This window comes from Lactuca saligna, chromosome 4, assembly GCF_052625555.1.
Source record: "Lactuca saligna cultivar CGN05327 chromosome 4, ASM5262555v1, whole genome shotgun sequence".
Classification (NCBI taxonomy): Eukaryota; Viridiplantae; Streptophyta; class Magnoliopsida; order Asterales; family Asteraceae; genus Lactuca; species Lactuca saligna.
This window is the reverse complement of record NC_136420.1, coordinates 166,678,002-166,691,991: the sequence shown is the minus strand read 5'-3', so window position 1 is coordinate 166,691,991 and position 13,990 is coordinate 166,678,002. Positions and strand designations below refer to the sequence as shown.

Here is a 13,990-nt window from a genome sequence, read left to right as displayed (position 1 = left end):
TATATATATATATATATATATATATATGAAAACCAAGTTATACGATCGAAATGACATTATCGTAAACATACCTACTAATTAGATATAAATTTAAAATATAATATCCATTACTATTGTAATATCAAAAATATTATTAAAAAATATTTCATAACGACTTAAAAAATAATTAATGGTTTAAAGCAGAATCTCGTGTATCACAAGAAATAATAATTTTTTTTTTACATATTGTATTTGTGCAATAAGATATATTATATGCTTTGATTATGTGATCATCTCAGTCGGACCTCATATTTCCTCACTAGTATATAATTAAAGGAAAGTAAGTCCTCAAACCACAGTTTCATAAAATGAAGTTCGATGGTCTAAATTTGTTTTTGGTTGTTCTCCTTGCATTTGCTCTCTTTTCCGCTGCTGGAAGAACCCATCAAACCACCGTTCAATCCCTAACGCATAAACAGAAAGGTATGATTAATCACATACATCTACACCTCTTACGTCTGTATTTATCCTTAATTGCATGTTTGTTTGAAGGCAATTATGTGTATATTATAATAATTTGTGTGTGCTTATATGTTGAAGATGCAGATACTGAATCCGAACAAGTAGCTCATAAAAATGATTACGATGCATGCTCAACGGGGGGTGCTTGGGGTTGCTTGGAAAACCATAATCGTCGCCGTAGTCTCCGCTAGGATAGTTAAGAATGATGGGAATATGCATCTTTTGTTAATAATCAATGGGGTGGTAAATTTGCTTTCTAATTAATGTAAACAACCATGAAAATTGTCGGTTTCCTTTAATGTTTCAAATTGTTGTCAAATGTATTACAATTATATTATTGCAAGTTTGCAACTAATATGTTGTCGATTAATTGTTGAAAATTTCATATTATTACTAAAACATAATATTTACAAAACTATATCACTACTCGAAAGTTGGGTAACTACCTAAGAAGACTGGTTACATTCTTCCTTTGGAAATTAGTGACAAAACTCTCACAAACATAAAAACCAAAATTGACACACTCGGGAAGAATTTGCTTCGGAAATATGTCGTATTACCGACGTAATCTTTTGCTATCCGTGATAGTCACAAACGGAATTCCGAAGCAAATGTTTTTTTTACAAAATTATATGAACCCTTTTTATTTGTATTAGTCTAAATATAATTCAATTATTACTACTAGCATTAATAACTATATAATTATTTACTTTTATAATTAAAATAATGTAATTATATACCAAATAAAATTCTTCTAATTATTATAGTATTAGTATTTTTAGTATTACTTATAATTAATAAGAAAGTGATAATATTATCTTCGAAAATGCATTTTAAGAATATAAATCAACTTTAGGCTATTATTATTATTATTATTATTATTATTATTATTATTATTATTATTATTATTATGTGTGCTTACAAATATTTATTTACCGAATAATGTATGCCTTCTTCTTATTAATTACTATTTATCATAACTAATAATAATAATAATAATAATAATAATAATAATAAATGATAATGAAAAATATCAATAACAATAATAGTAATATAACATCTCAAAATTAATGACCAAAAATTTCATTTTTAATATAACTAAAACACATTTGTAACTTGGTTCACTCATTGAAAAGCAATTCAAACAAAACATTATCATAAATGAAAACTAACGGTATCTTAAACCAAAATGAAAGCATAAGCACCAAACTTAATGAGTTCCCTAAATACCACATACCATACAATAGACGTACTGCCTAACATATCTAGGTGGTAGCCTACCCCTTCACTCTCTTGGGACCGGATACTACCATATATAACCATGAGACATACATATCATTCATATATCATAATCAAATAAGTTACTATGTACTGATACATTGTCTTGCAATTATGCCACGGGCCACCACGTGGTCTTTCTTGCTAAGCTGGGTGCCACCCCCTGGGTCTCAAGTACCAAGAGCCTCCTCATGGTCTTCCATGAAAGCATTACAAAGACAACTAGCATACATATTACTCTACTGTAACTTCCGGATTTCCATGTATCATAATTTAAGCATTTACTTTTGAGTTAAGAAGAGGGACTTGACGAGTTGACGCCTAAACTCATCGAATAGGATCGCGACTGATGACTCGGATTAATGAATGGACTCGATGAGTCGGTGGGTCGACTCGATGAGTCTGCACTGTTGGTAGAAACCCTAAGTCTTTGGGCCTGAGCCCTATTTAAAGGCACTTATGGCCTTCATTTGCGGCTGCCTTTCCAGAAGAGATAACCCTAGCGAGCTTGAGTATGTAGAGTGAGAGTGAGAGAGAGTGAGAGAGAGAAAGAGAGAGAGAGAGAGAGAAAGAGAGAGAGAGAGAGAGAGAGAGAAAGAAAGAGAGAGAGAGAGAGAGAGAGAGCGAGAGAGAGAGAACCATCTTGACCTTTTTGGTGTGATTTTTGCAAGAGAGGAAAAGAGCTCTAGCAAGAAGGACCCGAGGAGGTTGTTATTCTAAGTGATTCAAGCAAGGAGCTTCATTCTGAGGTACCAAATTGAACCCCTTTTCTTTCATATTGTGTAGATTCCATTTTTGGGGTTAGGGCTTGAATCACTTCATTCTTGGGGTTTTGAATGCCTCAAACCCCTCTTGCAATTTTTTGTTATAGATTAGGACCCTTCTAGGTCCAGAGAGTCCCAACGATTCAACTTTATGCAGTCCCATTGGGGTTTTGAATCTAGGTTGTCATTTTAAGACCTATTTCATCAAATTGAGTTTGATGTATGGTGCATGGACATAAAGTTTGTACCTTTACATGACTTTTGGGTGTTAGAAGGTTAAATATATAGGTTAGAGAATCAGATCTAACCTCAGAAGGTCAAATGAGTATCACCATGGAGGAAACTCGCCAAGTCCATAAGAGGACTCGACGAGTCGGACCGGGTTGCCCCGTGATTCATGATCAGTGGTAACCCGTCAAGTGAAAGGTAAACTCGACGAGTCGAGTAAGGCATTGGGAGGAGTCAGAGGACACGCATGGAGTCGCTGAGTCATGCGAGTGCACTCGACGAGTCTGGTAAAAGTGGCACCGTTGACTGATTTGACTTTTGTTGACCTTAGGGTTAGTCAAACTGATTTACAGAGAGGTCGGGAAGGGGTAGAATAGCCTTCTACCCATTCTTAGAGAGGGGATGTAAGGAGTGTATTGATTAGAGATGTTATCATTTTGATAGGCGGAGGCTAGATCGGGGGATCGAGCATGAGAGTTTTCCAGACATCTTACGAGGTGAGTCTTCTCATTATACATTACCTAGAATGGTATTTATGTGTAGACCGGAGGGTCTTATGTGTATGTGTATGTTTGAGATTTATGTGCATTGTGTTATGTGTATGCTATATGTTATATAGACCGGACCAGAGGGTCTAACGACTCATGAGGCCAGAGGATCCTCGATCAGACCGAACCGGAGGGTCAAACGATTTAGACCGGAGTGGAGGGTCCAACGAGCTAGACCGGACCGGAGGGTCCAATGAGTTACGGGACTGGAGGGTCCCACTAAGACACATTGACCGGAGGGTCATACCGAGTTATAGCCTCGAGTGGCTTATGTGTTGTATGTGGTTTTTTGGGGAACACTTTAAGCATTTATGCTTACTGTGTTATGTGATATGTGTTTTAGGTACCAGCGAGGATTGTGGGAAAGCACCGACATCATGTGTACACACTGATGGAGTATTATGTATTATGTATTTGAGATTCTGTGATATGTTTTTACTGTGATAACATTTGATACATTTGAGTTTTGAAATAAATTTATGAGATGTGTTATGTTTTAAAAATGAAAAATTGTTTTGGAATTTCACGTTGTTCCATCTACTTAGCTAATTAGCATACAAGGTGCCAGGAGCCACCTCCTGGTCTTTCGTACGTAATGCATAGGGCTAACCCCAAGTCTTCCTACAATACATAATAACATACAATGTGCCAGGAGTCGCCTCCTGGTCTTTCATACATAATGCCAAGGGCTAACCCCCGGGTCTTCCTACAATACATAAACCAAATGGGCCGGCATTGGTGCCTTCGACCCCTACAAAGAGTGATGAGACTCACCTCGATTGTAGAAGCTTCCAGGAAGAATCCCTAGTTGCTGCACTGCCGACTTCCAGAGCTATCATTACCAGAACCAGATAAAATCTTAGTATATAGGCCAAAACCCTCAAGTTTGGCCCAAGGTAAAACTTTGTCAAATGTCAACGATCAACGAAAGTCAATGTTAACAAGTCAAACTTTAGGCTGAGTACGACCAGCATACTTAGCTCGTACGTATGGAATACTTACCAACCAAAACCCAGACCGCATACGAGTACACACGGCGTACTCAACGGTACGCTCGACGTACCCAGCCAAATGACACTTTTCCATTAAGTCTTTAATCTCTTAATTTCTTTCATCCAACACTCAGATCTAGTCCCACAACATCATTCTAAGTCATAAAGTTCCCACCTTTATGACTTTCCATGTCTGGAAAAGGTGCAAAAGCTAAAACCTTAACTTATCAATCCATTAAGGCATCATGCCACTCTCATGGAAGGTATAGAAGGATCATGATTAAGTCCAAGTCTTCAACCTTCAGATATGAATAACAATGATGTGTAGATGGATAAAGTGTCCAACTTTATCCATAACAAGGTCACAAACTTTCAAGATCTAAACTTTATGCACTAAATGATGGGTTTTGTTCTTAAGACATCCTATGTGCTCATATAAACCCTAATGCTTGGATCTTGGTTTCTCTATTGTACATGCAAGTTATCCAAGACTATAAACCCTAATTCTAGCATTCAAATAATCATATTAACATGAGAATAGGTTTATAATGTTACCTTGATTGTTATGTAGCAATAACAATCCCAATTCCACCTTCAATTGACTTTGGAAGGCTTAGAGTCACAAGTGTCACTCCTCTAATGGTTCACAAACACCATAAGCAAGATGATGAAGAGGAGAGAGGTTGGAGGCTGCCCAAAAACGTGTGAAACCCTAGAAAGATCATTAGCCACGTTTTTTAGCCTTAAGGGGTCTTTATATAGTTGGGCTATTAGGGTTATCTATCAAGGAAACCCTAATTTGGATGCTTAAGCCCTAAGCAACTCATGGACTCCTTTAATTATGCCCATGGACGATTTCCTTATGGGTTTCCCATTAGAATTCGTCCATCCCTTAATATAAGGAAATCCATGGCCCAAATTGCAATTATCTTATAATTACAATTCCAGTCCCTTAAGTTTAACTAATCTCTTTTAGTCACAAAACTAATTACTAATTAATTCTTGACTAATATTAATTAAACAATATGATTTCTCCTTTAATATATTATTCCGATAATATATTAATAAATCATATTTAATCCTTTCTCTCCATAATTCATCTTATCAAGTTGCTTTGGTGCAGGCAACCCAAAAGGAGCATGCACCATCGGGTCAAGTACATACCAAAATAGTTATGGACTTAGACACTAATCCAACAGTCTCCCACTTGTATAAGTCTAATAACTATTATGCGTATGACTTCGGATCCCGATTTGCAATCGTAGCTTTCCAAAGCCGCTGTCAACTCTGATCATATCAAATACGCGTGTCCTTAGATAAGGGATCATATATTCCTCCATTCTAGATATCGTAAGACATGATTTCTAATCATTCTCTTTGTACTATTTCTCGATCTCCGATTTATGACGACTGACTAATTGAACAAATCAAATTAGCCCTAGCCCGGCCGAGCATTTATGTTTGTCATCACTAAATCATCGAGGGGCCCAAAGATATCGCTTTTATTCTACTTTGAATAAAAGGAATGGATAAACTTTGATACAATGCTTGCTTGCACTCACCAACCCAATCACACACAACAATATGTTTTATAACACCAAGTTACTAGTGCGTTTACATATTATCAATGTGCAACCGATTAGAAAGATACAACTCACACATCTCGGTTTCAAGAATATAAGATGTTATCGTCTCACCAATCACTCGTGATATAATTCATGGAATGATCCAAGTGAGCGTGGGTTTAATCCAATGCTCAAATTCATATTCATAAGCACTCATGAATGTTGCAGCAAACATTTGCTTATGTCTAATACTCTTTTAGACAATCCACACACCAATTCATGACAGTCTTCATTCATATCTACTTCGAACATATGAACGACTGTGGCCCATTTGAATAATTTGATTATTCTTAATAAGCTCAATTATTCTGGAAGTCAAAACATGCAAAGTGAAACACAAGAATAATACTAATCCCATATGGCCTCAACCCTTTGAGCATAAATAAAACACCTTTTATTTATCACCATATCGATTACTCATTATTTGTCGTTTCGGGTAATCAACTTCTTACTTGAATTATTACACTTGTCCCATGCTCCTAGCATGCACACAATGTTTACCTATGGTTCTTTCTTTTGTGAAATAGATCAAATTGAACACATTTCCAATCATTCTCATTTCACAACTCCAAATCCTTTTCCATAAGTGAAAGAATATCAAATTCTTGCTACTTATAGAATATGTTAGATTCTAACATTCTATGCAACAATCCTTTCGTAATATCACTGCACCAAAGTCACAAAGACTATTGCCAATGATATTACAAAGTCCTCTAACGGATATTGTTACAAGAGAATTCCTTAGATATGATGTCTCTCACTCAAAGTACATTCCTTTAAACATCCTTTTGCATAAAAGTTTCTAATCTAGTCATAAATTTCTCAATATTTACTTCCCAATATGGACACGCTTCCATATGTTCCATATGACAACTCATTTCTTAATAGAATCTTTTCTATTTATAATAATGTCAATATGGTCCATTAATACCATGCTTCCAACTACTCACAAGCAACCAATCCTCGTCGAACTTTGGATTGTCCTTTGATAGTTGTTTAATTATTTTAGTCAAAACCGATTCTAGTCCTTTTTTCCTCTAAATGCGCTAGACATTTGGAAAATTTTAGAATGGTCAAACATTAAAGCATTTGCAATCGATCCTATACCTGAAGCGTATGGGACACGACGCATAATGTTTTATTTGCTGTGTTCTCAAAATTCTAATTGTGAAGAGGAATACCGTAATCATAATCGAAATTTTAAGAACACACTATGTACCTTTGACTAAATTTATTAACATTTCTCAACCTAAGCCTTTAGATTTGAAATGAAGCATAATATTCTCTCCCTTAATTATAGCAAAACAACTATTCCATCCTTACAACTTTGCAAAGAATGACTCTTGTTTTCTATAATTAATATTGCCTACTTGCAATACTTTCCTTAATAATCATACAATCATAACATTTATGCTCCCACTATCATGATGATTATTATAAAACATAACACATATGCTCCCACTAGCTTCGACATGTATTCATGAACATCTTAACTTTTAGAAAAAAACAATACTTATTGAATTTCTTAAGTTCATGTTTCTAATATTTAGTGCTTTGATAATCTTTTATCAAGGCTTCTTGAACTTATACACCTTTGCCTTAGATAGTTCATATGTGTGTCTTAAACAATTAAGACTAATTGCCAAACCTCACAATTCAAATCATGGAAAGGGATACCATAACCATAATTGAATTCGAGAATGCAACTTTACAATCACTATCTTCTTAAAATCTTTCTTAGTGAAAGCATTTCCTCACAATCATTTTCATGAAGGAGGAAATCTTATGACACTTAGATTTAAAGCGGTGTATTCGTTCCTATCCATGTGAATTTGTTAAAAACAGAGTTTACGACAAATTCGAACTAATATGGATCGAACTTTCTTAATCTTGATTTCTTGCCTTATGGTAGCACAGCTGCCCACCACATCTTCCAAGTAGTTAAGCAGCTCACCCTTTCCTATCAATGTACCTTTCATTTATTAAGGTGCTTTGCCTTTTATGCGTTCAAAATGAGAACTCAAAGAACTCACATGCATAATTAACTTAATTGGAATAGCACAGAAACAAAATAATGTCAACACGATAGGTTGCAAAACCTCAACTCGTGTGCTAGTGATGATCAATAAGGTTTATTTGATTTGTTCTTGAAACCTTTCAAGACCATTAAGGCTCCTACTGACTCCTTGACATATAAGATTCTTTTGTCAATAACTATTTCTTGACAAACAAATATTCAAGAGTTAGTGTAGTTTTTATCAAAACACCTCATAAATTGGTCCTAGTCGGTCTTTGTCTTATTCAAGACATCACAACTTTCCACATTTGATGAATGTTATAAACCTTTAATACTTTTCACTCATTGTCACAATCTTAACTTTAAGACTTGTTATTAGAACGAAGTATGATGGACTTCTTGATTTAACCATTTTTTCAATCCTTGATTCCTCTACTTAGACATACATTTGTACTAAGACTCACTTAGAGGATCAATTAAGATATGGTTCTTAATCATAAAGACCTATCATAAAGCATAAATGGTACTCTCCCTTCTTCTTAGAATGGAGAAACTTTTATCTTTCTGCCTACTTGATTCTTCTTATTTGTTTTGCTATTGATTTAAAACCTTTTAATCAATTTCGAATTACACTTAATCTTATTAGTATAATCATATTTACTAAACCTTTAGTAAATCATGACGAATATCTTTGTTACTCTTATGGTGAACTTGATCAACACACAACTTTATGTACTCGATCTCCTAGTCCTTCACTTGACACTTTGTCAACGAATTTGTCTAATTTCCAAATATGAAATTTCTCATTCATCATGCAACCAAGTTGCGTGATTCCAAATTTCAGTCCAATTGAAATTTGGGCGATGAGAAACTCTCCCTATTTGGTAAATTCTCGACATTTCCATAAATAACATAACTAAGAATCATATCCATTCATTGTAGAAATAAGCAAACATCAATTTTCATAACGATTTAATTGCAAGGAAATAAAAAAATAAACAAATAAGTCAAACAAAATTTATTTTATTTATAAAAGCAGCAGAAAAACATTTGTCCTTACAATGCAAAATCTATTGAAAACTATGTAAAAGAAAATTTTCTAACAACTCTATCATAACTATCTAAGCTCAAAATCCAATCTTCAAGTCCATGCGATCGAGATCCATCACTTGTGATTAGATTCATCTTGCTCTCTAATCAAGCTTCCTTTCTTTTCACCGATCTTGCAAAACATTCAAATACAATCTTATCACATCATGTATTAAGGATCATTGAATAGGAACTTAGCGGAGTTAGATAATGGATTTTACCTGAAGTGTAGTCATACTTTTGACTCTCCCATCTCTTAGATCTCTTAGGTAAATAGGGCAACTTCATCTCCAATGCCCCTTCTCTTGGAAATAAAAGCAAATTGACTCTTTTGGAACAACACATGGAACTACTTCAGACATCGCTTTTCTCTTATGATCAAACTTTTCAATCATTGCATGTCTCTCATTGCCATTTTCAATATCCATAGAGGTCTTGAAGGCAGATTCACCAATTAACTTTGCTTTTCTATTGCGCCAAACCATTGCTGATTCAGCAACAATAAGCATATAGGTGAGATCAATAAGGGTCACGTCGTGGTTCATCATATAGTACTCTCTTACGAACCCACTATATGAGTTAGGAAGTGACTGAAGAACCCAATCAACAGCCATCTCTTCACCGACAACGGATCCTATCATTCTTAACTTATCAATGTGTGACTTCATCTCTAAGACGTGTGCACACACCGACTTTCATTCTTTATGTTTACTTGCCAAAAGGGCTTGAGTGATATTGAACCTTTCAATTTTACAATCTTGTGGGTTAGGGAGAATAATTGGAGGAGGAGGAAGTGAAGCATGATTTCTTGTTCCTCGATCGAATCGTGGAATATCATCTTCATGTGGAATGCTTGTTCCACAGGATTTGGGAAGACCATAGTTGTCGAACTTTGACATCTACAAAACGGGAGAAAACAAATTCAAGTTAGTTGATCGATTGAGTCCTTAGTAAATCACCCAAATGAGATAGCAAGGCTAGGACCCAACACAATACGCTACAACCTAGAAAAGGGATGCCATAATCTAGTTGCAGAATATTTGAAGGTAAGTGAATGACGATTCACTAATTTCCACCATCGAAAACGAAAAAGAAATTTAAGTTTTAAATCTATGAAAACTCCTAGATCCTTTAAGATTCATTGAACATTTCAATGGCATGTTTAAATCTCGATATGCCCCTCTCGTTTGTGACTGGGATGCCGAGGATCACAAAGCGGGTGTGAATAACCATGCAAACTTACATGGTGCCCTCACATGTTACAGTCACCTATTCGATGTGCCGGTAAACCACACACGCTCCACCGAACTATGAAAAACATTGAGTCACCCTTTGCTACCTTTGCTTAGAACCATTTAGTGTGCCGGTAAACCACACACGCTCCACCAACGTCTTCGCAAGGGCACAAAGTGTAATTTCATGGAATTGCATCAATTCACTTTTGCCTAAGTAACTAAGATTGGGAATTTGAAAAACTTTTAGTTACTTTGTATTTCATTATACTTATAATGGAAGGTTTCGTCCTATCCTACCCGTTCGGCTAACGACCCTCCATTAGTCAAGAGTGTGGTGGGTAAGAGTGGATACCCATTCAATCGCCATTTTATAGGCAAATTCCTTAAACACCCCTTATAGACCAGCTTCGTGAATGAGGCCTACTGACGGTAAGACTGACTTTTATTCATACATATATATAATGTTAGACTTTTAATGTTATATATAGTATAGGGTGTATTTTACACTTTTAAAATACTAGGTGGTCAAATTTAACAATTATACTTTTAATTCAATTAAATTGCAAACCTAAACTTTTATGGATTTATTTAACTTCTTTTAATTATACACCTTAATTAATTAATAAAACCATAAGGGTGTAAATTGAACTTTTCAAAACATTACTAGGGTTTTAGAATTTAACATTCCTAATTAAACCTTTAATCAACTTTTAAATTCCAAAACTTGAGGGCAAGTTTTAAAACCTTTTTTCAAAACATTAGGGTTTTAACTATTTAAATTTTCAAAACTTCAAAACTTTTGGGTTCAAATTTAAACTATAAAACCTAAAGGGGAAAATATGAAACTTTTCATAACAACAAGGATCAAATAACAAATAATTTTAAATTAACATTTAATCACACAATTATCCATATTTGATTTATTTAATGATTTCTTGCAAAACAATTTATCAATTTACTCAAAATAATTAATCAATTATCTTATAAGGAAACAATTATCGTATTAATTGATAAATATCTTCAATTAGATCAAAAATATAGTCAAATATATCATATAATCGGATTATTATTGATCTAACATGATAAGGTAACTATGCATATGCAAAAACAGCAAGAAATCCTGAGATAAGCACTATCTGACGAGTTGACTCGTCGAGTCAAGCCTGGACTCGTCGAGTCACCCTGGACTTGGCGAGTTCAGCTATGGACTCGGCGAGTCCATCCTCTAGAACACCAAAAATCGAATTTTTTCATATATACAATGCATCAATACAATTGAAACCAGTCTAGTCTCTGATACCACTGATGGGTTTTGGTCATAAGACATCCTATGTGCTCATATAAACCCTAATGCTTGGATCTAGGTTTTTGTATTGTACATGCAAGTTATCCAAGACTATAAACCCTAATTCTAGCATTCAAATAATCATATTAATATGAGAATAGGTTTATAATGTTACCTTGATTGTTATGTAGCAATAACAATCCCAATTCCACCTTGAATTGACTTTGGAAGGCTTAGAGTCACATGTGTCACTCCTCTAATGGTTCACAAACACCATAAGCAAGAGGATAAAGAGGAGAGAGGTTGGAGGTTGCCCAAAAACGTGTGAAACCCTAGAAAGATCATTAGCCATGTTTTTTAGCCTTAAGGGGTCTTTATATAGTTGGGCTATTAGGGTTATCTAACAAGGAAACCCTAATTTGGATGCTTAAGCCCTAAGCAACTCATGGACTCCTTTAATTAATCCCATGGACGATTTCCTTATGGGTTTCCCATTTGAATTCGTCCACCCCTTAATATAAGGCAATCCATGGCCCAAATTGCAATTATCTTATAATTATTCCAGTCCCTTAAGTTTAATTAATCTCTTTTAGTCACAAAACTAATTACTAATTAATTCTTAACTAATATTAATTAAACAATATGATTTCTCCTTTAGTATATTATTCCCATAATATATTAATAAATCATATTTAATCCTTTCTCTCCATAATTCATCCTATCAAGTTGCTTTGGTGCAGGCAACCCAAAAGGACCATGCACCATCGGCTCAAGTACATACCAAAATAGTTATGGACTTAGACACTAATCCAACACTAAAATGATCAAAAGCTCATAATATCCAAAACTAGCTACATCTAACAAATGCATCATCAAGATTCAAACTTTATATCTCTAGAAAATAGATAAATGTGAACAAAGTCCAGATCTACAAGCTCCAATGCAACCGACACTTATATAAGAAGTTCCTTCTTCTCCAAGGTGCACCATGCATAAATTAAAGCACTCAAAATCACCTTCTTTTAGCTCAAAATGCTAATATAAGGTTAGGGTTTCATGGAAGCGGTGTTAGAGGGGTGGGGGCTGAGAATGGAGTAAGTTCGGGGGAGTTAAGGAGCATAAATAGGGCTGAAACCAGGAAAATAGGGTTTGGGCACTTATTACGTACGCCCAACGTACTCCTGGTACGGCCAGCGTACTCAGGATTCCATTAGTATGCCCAAACGTACACTTTTATTTTCGCCCAGTGTACTCAGCTTGTCGCAAAACCACCCAAACTTCAAACGGTCATAACTTCTTCATTCTAAATCCGTTTTCGACGGTCTTTATATCCACATAAAGCTATTGAGGAGCTCTACAACCTATCTAATTACTTTTGACTTAAAACACATCAAACTAAAATCCATAATTCATAAAAAAAAAAGTCTGAAACACTACATCCTGTTTTACCCTTTGACTCCAAAGTGCAAACCGAACTATTAGGTCACATATCTACATTACCCAAATCCAAATAGGCATAAATCTTACCTTTTTAAAGGCCATACCTTATGATGACCGCTCTTCGGGCCATAGCCTCAAATTAGGAATTAATTCGGAACAGGGCATTACAACTCTTCCCCACTTCAATTAGATTTCATCATCAAAATCATTCACTACCAACCCCGACATACCAGGAAACCTGAGTAACACAGCCACAATCCTATGAACACCATAACCTTCCCAAGGCAACTGAAACCAACCAAACTACTCTCTCTAATCCCGGTGAAGAATAAATCCTTCGTCTCATGCAGGAAATTACCCCTGCCTCCCCAGATCCTTAGACTGCACATTGGTCTGACTCCTCGATGTACCTCCCACATTAAAACTATACCGTACAATATTCCTTCATGGATAACTGATCGAACAACCACTTCCGGTCCTGATTACCTAAATGTTACCAACCGAATTAATTCACTTACCATATCCAGATATCGAACGCCAAACTTAACAAATAGTCCAAATAATCCTTTGAGTAGAGGATCCATTTCTGCAATGGTTAGACTTAGACGAGAGCTGCGCAACAATGTGAAATTGATTACTCTGAGATTATTTAATCCCACTGCAAGTGGCTTAGCATCTCCTGGTCAACTACTATTCCACATAAGGATCCCAATCACTACCGCTACTCGGAACACCATATCGCCGTCTAGCTGCTTCCCATAGAAACCATGACATCCCTGGATCCTAATCTTGTCTGCCACTATCCGAAATACCAGATTCCTACCCTGTTGTTGAGCCAACAAGCTGTTGGAATAGTGTCTAAGGCTGCAACTATATTAGGCAAGTATTTGACCCGATTGTGCATGGTCCTTTTGGGTTGCCTTCACCATAGCAACTTGGTAGGATGATTTATTATGAGAGAATAGATATTTTGAGAATAATATAAGGA

General features: G+C 35.5%; 1 long non-coding RNA gene across 1 annotated transcript; it reads left to right on the top strand.

The window, feature by feature from the left end:
• The first annotated feature begins 271 nt into the window (after positions 1-271).
• Positions 272-856, top strand: LOC145038908 (uncharacterized). The gene is made up of 2 exons (XR_013679624.1): positions 272-462; positions 580-856. It is a non-coding gene; the product is annotated as an uncharacterized LOC145038908 (long non-coding RNA).
• Positions 857-13,990: the final 13,134 nt, after the last annotated feature.